Genomic DNA, 12,800 nt, shown 5'->3' on the forward strand with positions numbered 1-12,800 from the left:
GCTCTCTGCCCTTCGAAGCCGCAGCTGCCTTAGTCTCCCTGCTCTCACGGTCACAATCACCCCATCTCCTCTCTCTCACGCTCGTAGACCCCCCTTGCAACTCAAGGTTAGTCGATTTTGAAGAAAGGGTTTCGAATATCAGTTGAGATAGTGGAATTACATGTTAGGTTAGTTGAATTTCAGTTGAGTTGAGTCGATTTTGAAGTTAGGGTTAGCCGATTGTTTCGATCTGGTTCGATTCATGGTCGCATCGGCAAACATTTTTGCCGTGGGCCGACGCCCTCCCCCCAGTCCAGGCATAAGATAGATTGATTGCCAGTAAGCAAGCAGGTACCTATTAGCAGGAAGCTTAAGGCGATAAGTGGAAGCTTGATGGGGCAGAAGGCGCACAACCCCTTCTCTGCTCCTTTTCGAATCCTTTCACATAAGCTTTTCGATCCTGCCCTGCGCCTCTCTAGGCTTCGCTATCGCTACTGTACTAAGCCAAAGCTTCACGCCCTTCTTGAATTACAATCAGACCTGGTTGAGCGAGGAATGTATTGTTCCTAATTGAGGAGGCTAGGGGTGAGGTCACTGAACACTTAGCATATTCAAGTTAGTGACCGAGTGCTTTTAGAAAAAAGAATACCTGCTATTAAGAGCCCTTTCAGGTTGTTGTTTTGTGAAGTTAGGGTTTTCGGATTTCTTGTGAGGTTAGTTGATTTTCATGTTGATTTTAGTCAACTTCAACAATGCTCTTTCTTGATTTTTGGTTGATTTTAGTCGATTTCAGCAAGGCTCTTTCAATTGGTTAAACAAGGCTCTTAAGATGTACAATTACATTTATTTGTTAGGCATCAACATTGCTAAAATTTTCAATAACATGATATTGTAATACTATATTCACCATTTGTCCATAATCCTTCTGCTTGATGGAAAGTGCGTTGATGAGTTCTGGCTGTGGCATTGTGTGTTGGTCTGTGTGTTGCAGCTCATGGCGTCTGTTTGTTAAATTTCTTGGTCTTGTTTCATAATTATGTTCTGTGTCTATTTGGTAAACGCTCTTCACGTGTTGAGGTAAACTGGACTTTAACGAGTTTCTCATTGTCTGTTTTATTTAGAGATAATGAGTTCATAAAATAATTTGGAGGTGAACTTGGAATCCTCTGGGAAGGAAAAACCATTATTCGTAATAAACGAAGATGATGATGTAATGGAGCTCGATGGAGATGAGATCAAAGACACTGCAACAGAAACTCAGGCAGAGACATCGAAAGGTAAGCGAAAAAGAAGGCTGACCTCACCTGTTTGACACTTCTATGAGAGGTTGGTAGAAAAGACCATTGATGGTAAGAGCCATTGAAAGTGCAAGAAGTGTGGCTCTATTTTTATTTGTGATAGTCAATATAGGACAAGAAATCTGAAAAGGCATAATGAAAGATACATTCGTAAGGATACACGAGATGTTGGTCAACTACTCATGAACCATGATATTTCTTTGAGAAATGCTACATTTGATCATGAACGCTTTCGTGAGTTGTTGATTGCCGCCATTATTATGCATGATCTGCCTCTTGCCTTTGTGAAGTATGCTGGAATTAGATCTGTATTCTTATATTTCCGTGAGTGTGTGCTTGTTATATCTCGAAACACTATAAGGACTGATGTGTTGAAAGTTTATAAAAAAAAGAGAAGTCACGGGTTAAGGGCTTGCTTGAGGAAGCTAGTGGTAAGATTTGTTTGATATCTGATTTGTGGACCTCGATTGCTACTGATGGGTATCTCTCTTTGACCACACATTTTATTAATAAAAATTGGATTTTGCAAAAGAGGATTCTGGATTTCTCCCCGATGCCACCTCTACATACTGGTGTGGCATTGAGCAACAAGATTACCTCTTCGTTGGCTGAGTGGGGTATTGAGAGAAGATTGTTTTCTATTACTTGCGATAATGCCTCCGCCAATGACACTTTCGTAGGATTGTTGAGATCGCATTTAAATCTGAAGAATGCACTTCTAACCAAAGGTGAATTCTTTCATCAACGATGTTGTGCCCATATCATTAATTTGATTGTGCAAGATGGACTAAAAGAGATTGATGTTGCGGTAGACAAAGCGCGGAAAAGTGTCAAGTATGTTAAGGGGTCTCAAGTTAGAAAAGAAAAGTTTCTTGAATGTGTGAAACTCTTGTCTTTGAATCCGAAGAAAGGCTTCAGGCAAGATATCCCTACTCGTTGGAATTTAACCTTTCGTATGCTTGAAAGTGTATTCTATTATCGTCATGCATTTTGCCACCTAGAGTTAAGTGATTCAAATTATACAAATTGTCCTACCTCATTAGAGTGGGAGAAGATTGAGAAGATAAAGAAGTTATTGGGAGTTTTCTTTCAGATTACAAACTTGTTTTCTGGAAGTAAGTATCCAACCGCAAATCTATACTTTCTTTCCACTTTCAAGCATATATGATGCTCAAGGAGTATAGTGATGGGACAAATGAAGATTTGAGAGCAATGTCGTTGATGATGCTTATGAAATTTGAAAAATACTGGTTTGACTTTTCAGTGATTTCATCGATTGTGGTGATATTGGACCCAATGTATAAAATTCAATTTGTGGATTGGAGTTACAAAAAGTTGTATGGTAGTTAATCTTCGAAATTCTGACTGTTCGAGGCAAATTATTTCATTGTATGAAGAATATACAGCACATGAGAAAGGAAATCGAACACTCGCATCAAAAGAGAGGGTGGTGCCAGATCTTGATCAAGAGTCAAATCCGAAGATATGCTAGAGGTAAAATTTTTAATGACATTATGTATCACTTTGTCAATATTTGTTTTTGCCCCCTTATATTTTCTCTTTCTTGTTGCCAGTTGCACTTGAAATATGTTTGTCATTGGTCTCTTCTTGTTATTTTAAATTTTTTATCAGAAGTTCGATGATTATGATGGTAATGAATATTTAATATTTTCGAAAAAGTCTGAGATGGAAAAGTACTTAGATGAGACAAGGAGCGATGGAAAGACGGACTTGGACATTCTTGAGTATTGGAAGATTAACTCCCAACGATATCCGACAGTTGCAAGGATGACTCGTGATATTTTGAGCATTCCCGTATCCACAGTTGCCTCCAAGATAGCATTCAACTGTGGAGATCGTGTTCTCGATCAACATCGGAATTTATTGAAACCCCGACCTTTTGGAAGTACTCATGTGCTCTCGAGATTGGCTTTATGGATTAGCTGGTAAGTTTGCTTTTCAGATCTGATTTCTAAAGTTCTTTTATTGATCTCTCTCTTTTGAATGCAGATGGTTTTGGGATTTTCATGGATCAAGTCATAGAGGATGTGATGAACTTAAATATTAGTGTGGAGCCATCAACTCAATGGTCCAATATTGTGATTAATTAAAAATTAGTAAGGTTTTTCCTTTTAAAAATCTAATATTTCTTTGTTATGTGAGGGTTCTGTTATCTGAATGTGAAGTGAGCAAAATTGTTGGTGAGGGTACTGACAGATACCTTTTTGCCGTAGATAAGGGTGCTGAGCTCGCTTGTGGTCGGCTATGGGGGAATCTTGATCTGAGTTCAACTATCTTTTCTGCTTCAGATTTGGTCACTGGAGTCTTCTGTTTGATCTGTGAACAGATCAGCAAAGTTGGGTTCCTTTCTGCTTGATCCGTGAACAGAGCCGAGTGCGTGGTTGGTTGCCTTGCCTTCACTGGGTTTTCGTTCCATTTGTGCTGCCATTGTTACGGTTGATTTCAGTTATTGCCTTGTGTTTTGTGGAAAAATTTCGGGCAAGTTAACTGTGCTGTGTTCCGTATGTGTTAGCTTCAAAGTCACTTGTTCAATCGATTCGAGCTCTTCCTTTCTCGCGTGTTTTGTTTTCAAATGCTGGTGTTTTTTCTTTCTACTGGATCGGATAATCTCATATGTATCCTGATGAATGCTAATCAAGAAATTTGCCTTTGTCTTAACGATGTGGAGTAATGGCGAGTTGTTAACGACTGTTCTCTGCTATTTCCTTTCGATTGAGTTTGATGGATCAATGTATTTCCGGTGCATTTGCCGTTGAGGTTTATCAGCAATTCTAGAAATTTTTTCGGGGTTTTTCTCATACTTTCAGCAGTCATTGTATAGGGCACTCTCGGGGAAGTAGAAAAACAGCAGTGCTAATATCTGAGAAGGTGTAAATATTGGTTCTTGCTGTTCGTGGAAGTTTATCAGGATAGAACAGTGAATGGAGGAGCTTCCTGATTGTTGATCGGGTATTGATTTCCGCCACATTGGGAAGCATCCAAATTTGCTTGCTGGGTATAGTTTTAGGTATGTTTAAGCAGGTCGTGTTAACATGTTCGGGTAACCGGGTTGAACGGATAAACAGGTCGTGTTAACATGTCCGGGTAACCGGGTTGACACGGATAAACAGGTCGTGTTCAAAATTTAACCCGTGTAATAATCGTATCGTATATGGATACGTGTACCTATTATAACCCGTTTCGATAAATAGGTTTAACCATGCCGTGTTCGGATTGACACGGATATAAACACGTTGTATTCGTATTTTCAAAACCTGACTCGTTTATAATCGTGTCGTTTACGAGTTATGATTTCGATCACACGAACCCATTTAGACACGACACAAATTCTCACCCCGAACGAAATTTCATGCAGTTGCTTTCAATTCATAATTTCTACCCACTTCACTCTCTCAAATTACTATCATGATAATATTTGTCCAATAATTTCTTCTCATCCCAAATCGTCTCTGCCCCTGGAATCAACATTCCAATTAGAATCCGAGTTTGCATCGGATGTGAGAAGACCAGCATAATATAATATTAAGAAAAGAATCCTTTACAGTTTTTTTATTTATATTATTAGAAGAACGTGATGGGCGTATCTGTTTTTATAGAAATTAATGAAACTATAGTGCCAAGCTAGATGTTGCATAGGGGACGGTACTTCCTGATATATTTTGTGCTTATCTCTTAATTAGTCGGTTCATGCATATCTTCCAGAAAATAAAATACCCTTGTTAGGAGGAAAGGTTGAATAATTATTTCTCCCTGTTACATGATAAAAAAATAGCTGATAAAATTTTTATAAGGTTAATTTCAACATTAAAAGTACTTTATGCTCTTTCCTAGTATAGTTATTTTTAAACCACCCTAAAAATAAAAGGAAAAAAAAGCTGGTTATCAAAGTGGATATAGCACAGTGGCGCACACTATCGCCTGGTAATCAAGAGGTTTCAAGTTCGATACTCGTGGTGGGATTACCAGTGTCTTTTTATTAGATATTATGATTTAAATTTTTTTATATTAGGTTTATGTGTCTCCTTTGTAATAAAAAATAAAATAAAAAAATGAAGTTGGCAGGAATGCAAGCATATACTTTCGATTTTTTATTAAAATATTTCTTTTTATTTTAGTTAGATTTTCCCTTTTTTAAATTTCAAAAGATTGGATAACTATCGTTCGGTTGTTTAATTGCATGCAGTTGTCAAGATGTCACGCTTCACATTCTATGTGAGTTCCCTATCCTTTCGTTAACTTTTGTTTTTTGGTAAATTATGTATTAAAAAAAATAATTGATTTCGACTATCTCCCCAAATCTAATCCGTCCTTTCATTTGTATCTTAAAAAATCACAAGGTTTCAATTTGGATCCAAATATATCAAATAATTTCTTTTTTATTAATTTTTCCATTAACCGTTTTGTTGACACATAAGTAATCGTGTATGGCGTCCACTTTTCCACTTGGCAACCTACGTGTGATTTAGAGGAGCAAATATAATGTCAATCACTCAAGTGGGGCCCAAAATACACGGAAAAAAAAAAAGGATTAGATTAAGTTACTGATATCTTTCAATGGCCCGACCAAAAGCAAAATCTCCTCAAGCGTTATACACTGGGAAATTAGGGCAAAATTGGGTAGTAGGCTGGTAGGAAAAACATGCTGACGATTTCCATGTTGCAGTGTGCTTTCAAGATTGGATTTCTTGTCGTATTCCGTTCCCAAGCTATATGGTAGAGCCTAAGTTCTTATAAATAATGGTAACTCCCAGCCCATTCGCCCTCTGATATTCTGTGGTTTCGAGGAATTTAACTGCAATTTTAGGTTAATTTAGGCTCACTTGCCTCGTTGTCATTGTCACAATCTAAAAAGGAAAATAAAAATAAAAATCAAAGGTTCAGTGCCATGTGGAGAAGAGAATGCCAACAGGGACTATTGTATCAGCAATAAATGAACAAAATTATAAGGAAAAAGTAACGATTGGATAGATAGGAATCCCACTAAAAGATTAATGGCTTATATTTTCCTTGATTGAATATGGGTAGGCACATGTACTGCCTCTTTCTCTCCTTCTCCTCTCCAAGAAATAGTAATTCAAAGACTTAATCAAAAAAGCTTTTGAAAAATCAATAAAAGTAACAAATTAAAATCTAAAAATTCGTAAAAAAATAAATCAACACTAATAAAAAAAATTCACAGAAGAGTTAAAATAATCAAAGATTAAATATTATTCATAAACTAAAAAATTCATAAAGTAACATACTCAATTCTTAAATAATTAAAAATAAAAAAAAACAAAAAATTTGAAAAAGCAAAAAATAGAGACTAAATAAATAATAAAAATTTCATACAATGTAAAATATATTAAATGAAAAATAAAATGCAATTTGAAAAGTGAAATATAAAATAAAAACTAAGAAAATCAAGAATTGATATATCAAAAAACTTTGAAAAATTATCACTACTTGAAAAATGCTAGAATATTAGAAATAAATTTAAAATAAATTTACTACATAAATGAAAATTTTTCAAAAGGTTAAAAATTTATAAGTGAAAATAATTAAATGAAAAAATAGATAAATGAAATAAAATAAGGAAATTTTGGACATCAAGGTTGATATCTTTCTTGATTATGTGTGCGACCTAGTTGACATCTTTCATTTTCCTCATTCTCTCTTCTGTTGGCCAAGTAGCCCACAAAGTGAAAAAATATTTATCTTCCTTTCTTAGAATTGTAGTCTTTTTTTTTTGTATATAAGTTTAGTTAGAAATGTAGTCATATTCTAGAAAAGATTCGATCCTTCATTCAACAAAAAAAGATCCGATCCTTTCTCACACAAAAAAAATCAATCTTTTTAAATTTTACTTTTAATTCAAAAGAGGATGTCGTGTAGTAGCGCGCACTCTTACTTGTTGACCTAGAGGCCGCAATTTCGATATCTAGTGTATCCGTGCCATTTATTAGTTATTTATGATTTTTTTACTATATTAGGCCTTGAGCATCCTTTGTAACCGAAAAAAAATATTTATAATTTATTTTAGATTTTTTAACATTTCTCTAGTAGTGGTTATTCTCACTTATTTTAATTTATTCTTAATTTTCTAATAATTCTTAAGTAGCGATAACTTTCCAGAGTTTTCTTATATTTTTATTTTTTTAGTTTCTACTATTTATTTTAATTTTGAATTTTTTGAATTCTTATGTAATTATATATATATATATATTACACTTTATGAATTTTACGTTATTATTTATTTATTTAGTCTCTATTTTTTTTTTTCTCTAAAATTTTTATCTATTTTATTTTATTTTTAATATATTATTTTTCTATATTTTTTAATTATCCTTAATATTTTTTACGCTTCTACGAAATTTTTTATTAGCATTGTTTTATTTTTAAGAAATTCAAATTTTAATTTATTACTTTTATGAATTTTTTAAAAAATTCTTGCAAATAAGACTTCAAATTTTTATTAGTGTTTTTTTAAGAACCTTGAATTTTAAGATGTTGCTTTTATGATTTTTCTAATTTCCAAATAAGCCTTTAACTTGTTATTTCGTGGGAAAAAAAAGAATAAAAGGAAAGAAAGAGAAATCACATGTCGGTTCGTATTCGTTCAAGGCAAATATAAGCCATGGATCTTTTAGTAGGACACATGTCAACTCTTAGTCAATGATCGATAAGAGATGGGCGCAGGAAATGATCAATTAGTGCCCCCACTTATATTTTTCCCCAAAAATGTAAATATCATTTTTCCCAGCAAAAAATAAATATCACTTCAAAACGAATTATTCACAGCCCACTTGCATGTCAAATGATGGTGTAGGGCAGTGAAATACGTCTTTCTCTTTTAACTAAAATGTCTTATATTCGATACTCAGTGAAATTATCTATTCCTCTTTATTAGTTATTAAAATTTTATTTTATTATACTAGATCTACAAACCTTCATTGTAATAAAAAAAATATACCAGGCCTACTAACCTCTTTCGTAGCTGAAAAACGTCTACTATGGCATACTTTTGCTACAAAGAATCAACTAACAGATGCCAAACTACAACGATAGATTTCAGAATTTGCCCGGGCAATGAACTAGTGAAGGCATGGGTTTAATAGGGGATTCAATAGGTTGAACTGCACATTTAGTGAATGATTAAATGATGTACTATAATAAGCATCATTAATAATAAAAAGTAAAATATAGTTTAGAAGTTAGAAACTCCAAAAAATCATAGATACCACTTAATTCATTGCATATATAGAAGTTGATGCATTTTAGAGCATATTTATTGGTCTGTTTCTTGGCGAACAGAATGATCGATATGGATACCTATTTTTAATTATCAAAAAAGAGTGGTGATGCCGGTGACCCAAGCTCTGTCCTCTGGTTGAAGAGAAGGCTTTGGTTGAAGAGGACGACCAGTGCTCTCGAAGTACTAAGCGTGTCAAGAAGTTTTGGATCCTACGAGATAGGGACCCAAATGGTGAGGTCCATGACAAATCCTCAGAGGCTGAGGCTGAAAGCCCCACCACCAGTGGAGGGGAGTAAAAGGAAACTGACCTTTAAGGATATGGTTTTAGGACATTCAGCAGAGGCTGTTGATGCTGTCGATAAGCCGTGGGATGAGAAGGACAATCGAGATGATGATATGGATTCTAGCGATAAGGAGGATGAAGGTGTAGGGACTGAGTTATGCCCGGCATTTCTCTTTTCGAAGGCTATCCTACGGCGTATTCGAGGAACTTGAAGTACTTGACTTGGGCTTCAATCAGCTAACTGGTCTCTCTCTCTCTCTCTCAGTCATTGTTACTCTGCCCGCTCGAGCTAGTGTTTTTATTTTTATTTTTTCCTTTTTGGAAGACCGCTACAGCTAGTTTGCATTTGTGTATGTTTTCAAGTATACTTCTACTGGAAAATATGGTATATATATATCAATGGCTACTAGTTTGAATTCCCTACGGAGTATTATACTGAGGAATGTCTTTGGGAGCTAGGGAATATCATTGGTAAAACAGTGAAAATTGATTACGATACTGAGGCTCATGAGAAAGGGAATTTTGCACGGTTGTGTGTTGAGGTTGATCTTGCTAAAGCTCTGAAAGGTCATTTTACACTACGCGGGGAAAATCAGGTGGAAGTAAAAGCTGCAATATCACCGAAATCGTCTCATTTTGTGTGTATAGAATCTGATTAATTTTATTTCAATTGATGGTAAAAAATATATTTGTTAGTAAATATTATACCCGATGCACGGCATTGCTACTTATGACTAAAATTATTAAGTTTTGTCAATTAATTTTATTTAGAAAAATACTAAAATATTGATGTGTCTCATCTAGCCTCTATTAGTTTTACCATTATGTGTTGCTGATGTGGTTAACGTCCCGCTAACATGGCACCTGAAAAAAAAAATTTCAAAAAATAAAATAACCAAAAATCTTCACGGACTTTGAATCTTGAATTAAAAAAAATCAAGAATCTTGCTATTAAAGCGTACTGAACTCTTAAGATTCTCTTGTAACCGAAAGGAAGTCGCATGTTATTAGATCAGACATGACGTTTACTCAAACTACTTGGGCTTGGATTTTCGAACCTCGCCTTTGCAAAGTGTCCAAGGCCAAAACGCTGGACAACTTCCTATTTTCTCAGTAATTCGAGTATATATAAGTGATTGCATAGAAACTAAAGGAGGAATCTTCCTTGTAAAGATTTTTCACAAAACAAAGGAGGAATCCTCCTTTTCCGACCGAAAGGACGAAACGTACGTGAAAAAAACAACTTAGATTGACTCGAACGCTTTTCCGACAACTAAACATCTTTCATCGGATATATACTTTTTCAATATACTATGTGTAACAACGATCTATTTTATTATCAAAAAGGAATAAAATAATAGTCTATGAATATCCACCGTTGCGCAAAGGGCTTATACAACCTATCATCATCTCTATGTCATGGAATCCTTGATGAAGCAATAGATTATCAGTGGCGAGTGATCAAATGTTCATTGGATTCCCTCAGTTTGCTCAGCTTGGATGGTTCTCGAACGGATATCCTTTACGATTCTTACACGTGCATATCCCGCACTAGTCACCCAGTAATCAACATCGATATTGCGTCCGAATAGAAACGACGGATTATCCAAAACTCACGACGTATGCTATAAGATAGTACTTTCGCCTGCATCATCGTCCAACGATCAAGAGAGGGCATCCAACCTATACGCCGCCGAGCAGATTCTTGCAACCCTTCAAATCTATCATTCCTCAGTAACCATACACGTGTCAAATTCGAACGGGTAAATGAGACAAGACCTCCTTTGTCGGAATTGGATCAACTGTTGCCTGTGAAAATCCAGTAACGGCTCAACAGACATGCAGTGCTTTTCTCCTTAGAAATTTCAAACTGGACACCTGGAGGACGTCCTTTCCCCGCGTACATGTAGACCATGCGAAATATTGTTACTATCAACATCAGGTTTTTAATAAAAGTAACCTTATCTTTTGTTAAATTTTAAGGAAAGCAATGTTGTTATCATCTTCTCTTTTCCTTCGTCTTCCCGCCGGAAAAACTTTACTTTTTAGCGGACTAATTGAATTCGATGCTCAATTGACTTTCGGATATCAAAGTTTTACGTCGAAAAAATATCAACATATATATATATATTGACTAAATTATTATTAAATGCAATAATATTGTTCTAAACATTATTATCGTTAATAGTATACTGATACAATAGATAAAAAGATAGAGATTATGATAATTACTATTTGAAATGACTAATTCAGCATATGTACAACTCGACCACCACTTAGTCACACAAATTTATTATGGTCATCACACACACACACACACACACATATATATAAGAACTTTTGAATATATCCATAATAATCTACCCAAAAAAAATCCATAATAAATAATAGGGAAAATAGCCCCATATATCACAATTTTTACCTTATTTTCACTTCCTATCACGTTTTTAAAAGTTGTTACGATCTAGCACAAATTACCATTTTATTCCCGGATCTCGCATACCGTTAAACTCCGTCTAAAAATCGTTAAACACCGTTAAATACAGTTAGACGAAGTTTAACGGTGTGCTAGATCTGAGAATAAAATGGTGATTTGTGCTAGATCGTGACAACTTTAAAAACGTGTTAAGAAGTGAAAATAAGGTAAAAATTGTGCTACATGGGGCTATTTTCTCAAAAAAAAATTACACCTCTTTTCAGTGTTCTGATTTTAATAGTTTTTGTGAACTGTACGATCTCAAAACAAGGTGAAGCTTTTACCCCATGTTCCTGATATTATTATAAAGCTCCATACAAATTTTTAGATTTTTCTGGGTGGTAAATTTTCAGATAAAAAATATTTATCTCCTTTTTTGGTATTGTGATTTAGATAGCTTTTGTTAATCGTCCGATTTCAAAACGAGGTGACACTTTTACCCCGTGTTTCTGATATTATTATAAAGCTCCTCACAAATTTTCATATTTTTTTGGGCGGTGAATCTTCAAATAAAATATATTTACCTATCTTTTCGGTGTTATGATTATGATAGTTTTGTGAATTGCCCGATCTCAAAACGAGATGAAAATCTTACCCCATATTTCTGATATTATTATAAAGCTCAATACAAATTTTCAGATTTTCTGGATGGTAAATTTTCAGATAAAAAATATTTATCTCCTTTTTCGGTGTTGTGATTTAGATAGCTTTTGTGAATTGTCTGATCTCAAAACGAGGTGAAACTTTTACCCCCACGTTCTTGATATTATTATAAAGCTCCACACAAAATTTCAAATTTTTCTAGGCGGTGAATCTTTAGATAAAAAATAATCACCCTTCTTTTCGGTGTTATGATTTTGATAGTTTTTGTGAATCGCCCGATCTCAAAACGAGATGAAACTTTTACCCCATGTTCCTGATATTATTATAAAGCTCCACACAAATTTTCAGATTTTTCTGGGTAGTAAATCTTCAGATAAAAAATATTTACCCATTTTTTCGGTATTCTAATTTGGGCAAATTACACAAAAAAACCTAAATTTTGTAAAACGTCTCAGTTTTGTCTAAAATTTTGTTTTGTAACAAAACAAACCATAAGTTTTCTAAATTGTCTAAAAAATGACATCCGTTATAAATTCCGTCAATTTTGCATACGTGGACTGTTAACTTCAGACATATATCAATAAACAAATAAGATAGGTTAAATAAAAAAATTCAAATTTTCAAAAAAATCTCAATTTCATCATAAATTTGGTTTGTAATGAAAAAACCATATGTTTTTGCTCCTAAAGTTGGCCCCGACTAGCATCTCCTCTCACGGACCATTTTTGAGAAAATTTTTAAAATATGTATTTTTTTTAAATTACAAATTAAAATTTGGAACAAAACTGAGACTTTTTTGAAAATTTAGGTTATTTTTGTAAAGAAAAGAGAAGATGATCAGATGATGTGTAAATTTTGTGGGTCCCGTGAAATCCACATAGGCAAATAGACGGCAAACTTAACAGA

This window comes from Punica granatum, chromosome 6 (genome assembly GCF_007655135.1).
Source record: "Punica granatum isolate Tunisia-2019 chromosome 6, ASM765513v2, whole genome shotgun sequence".
Lineage (NCBI taxonomy): Eukaryota > Viridiplantae > Streptophyta > Magnoliopsida > Myrtales > Lythraceae > Punica > Punica granatum.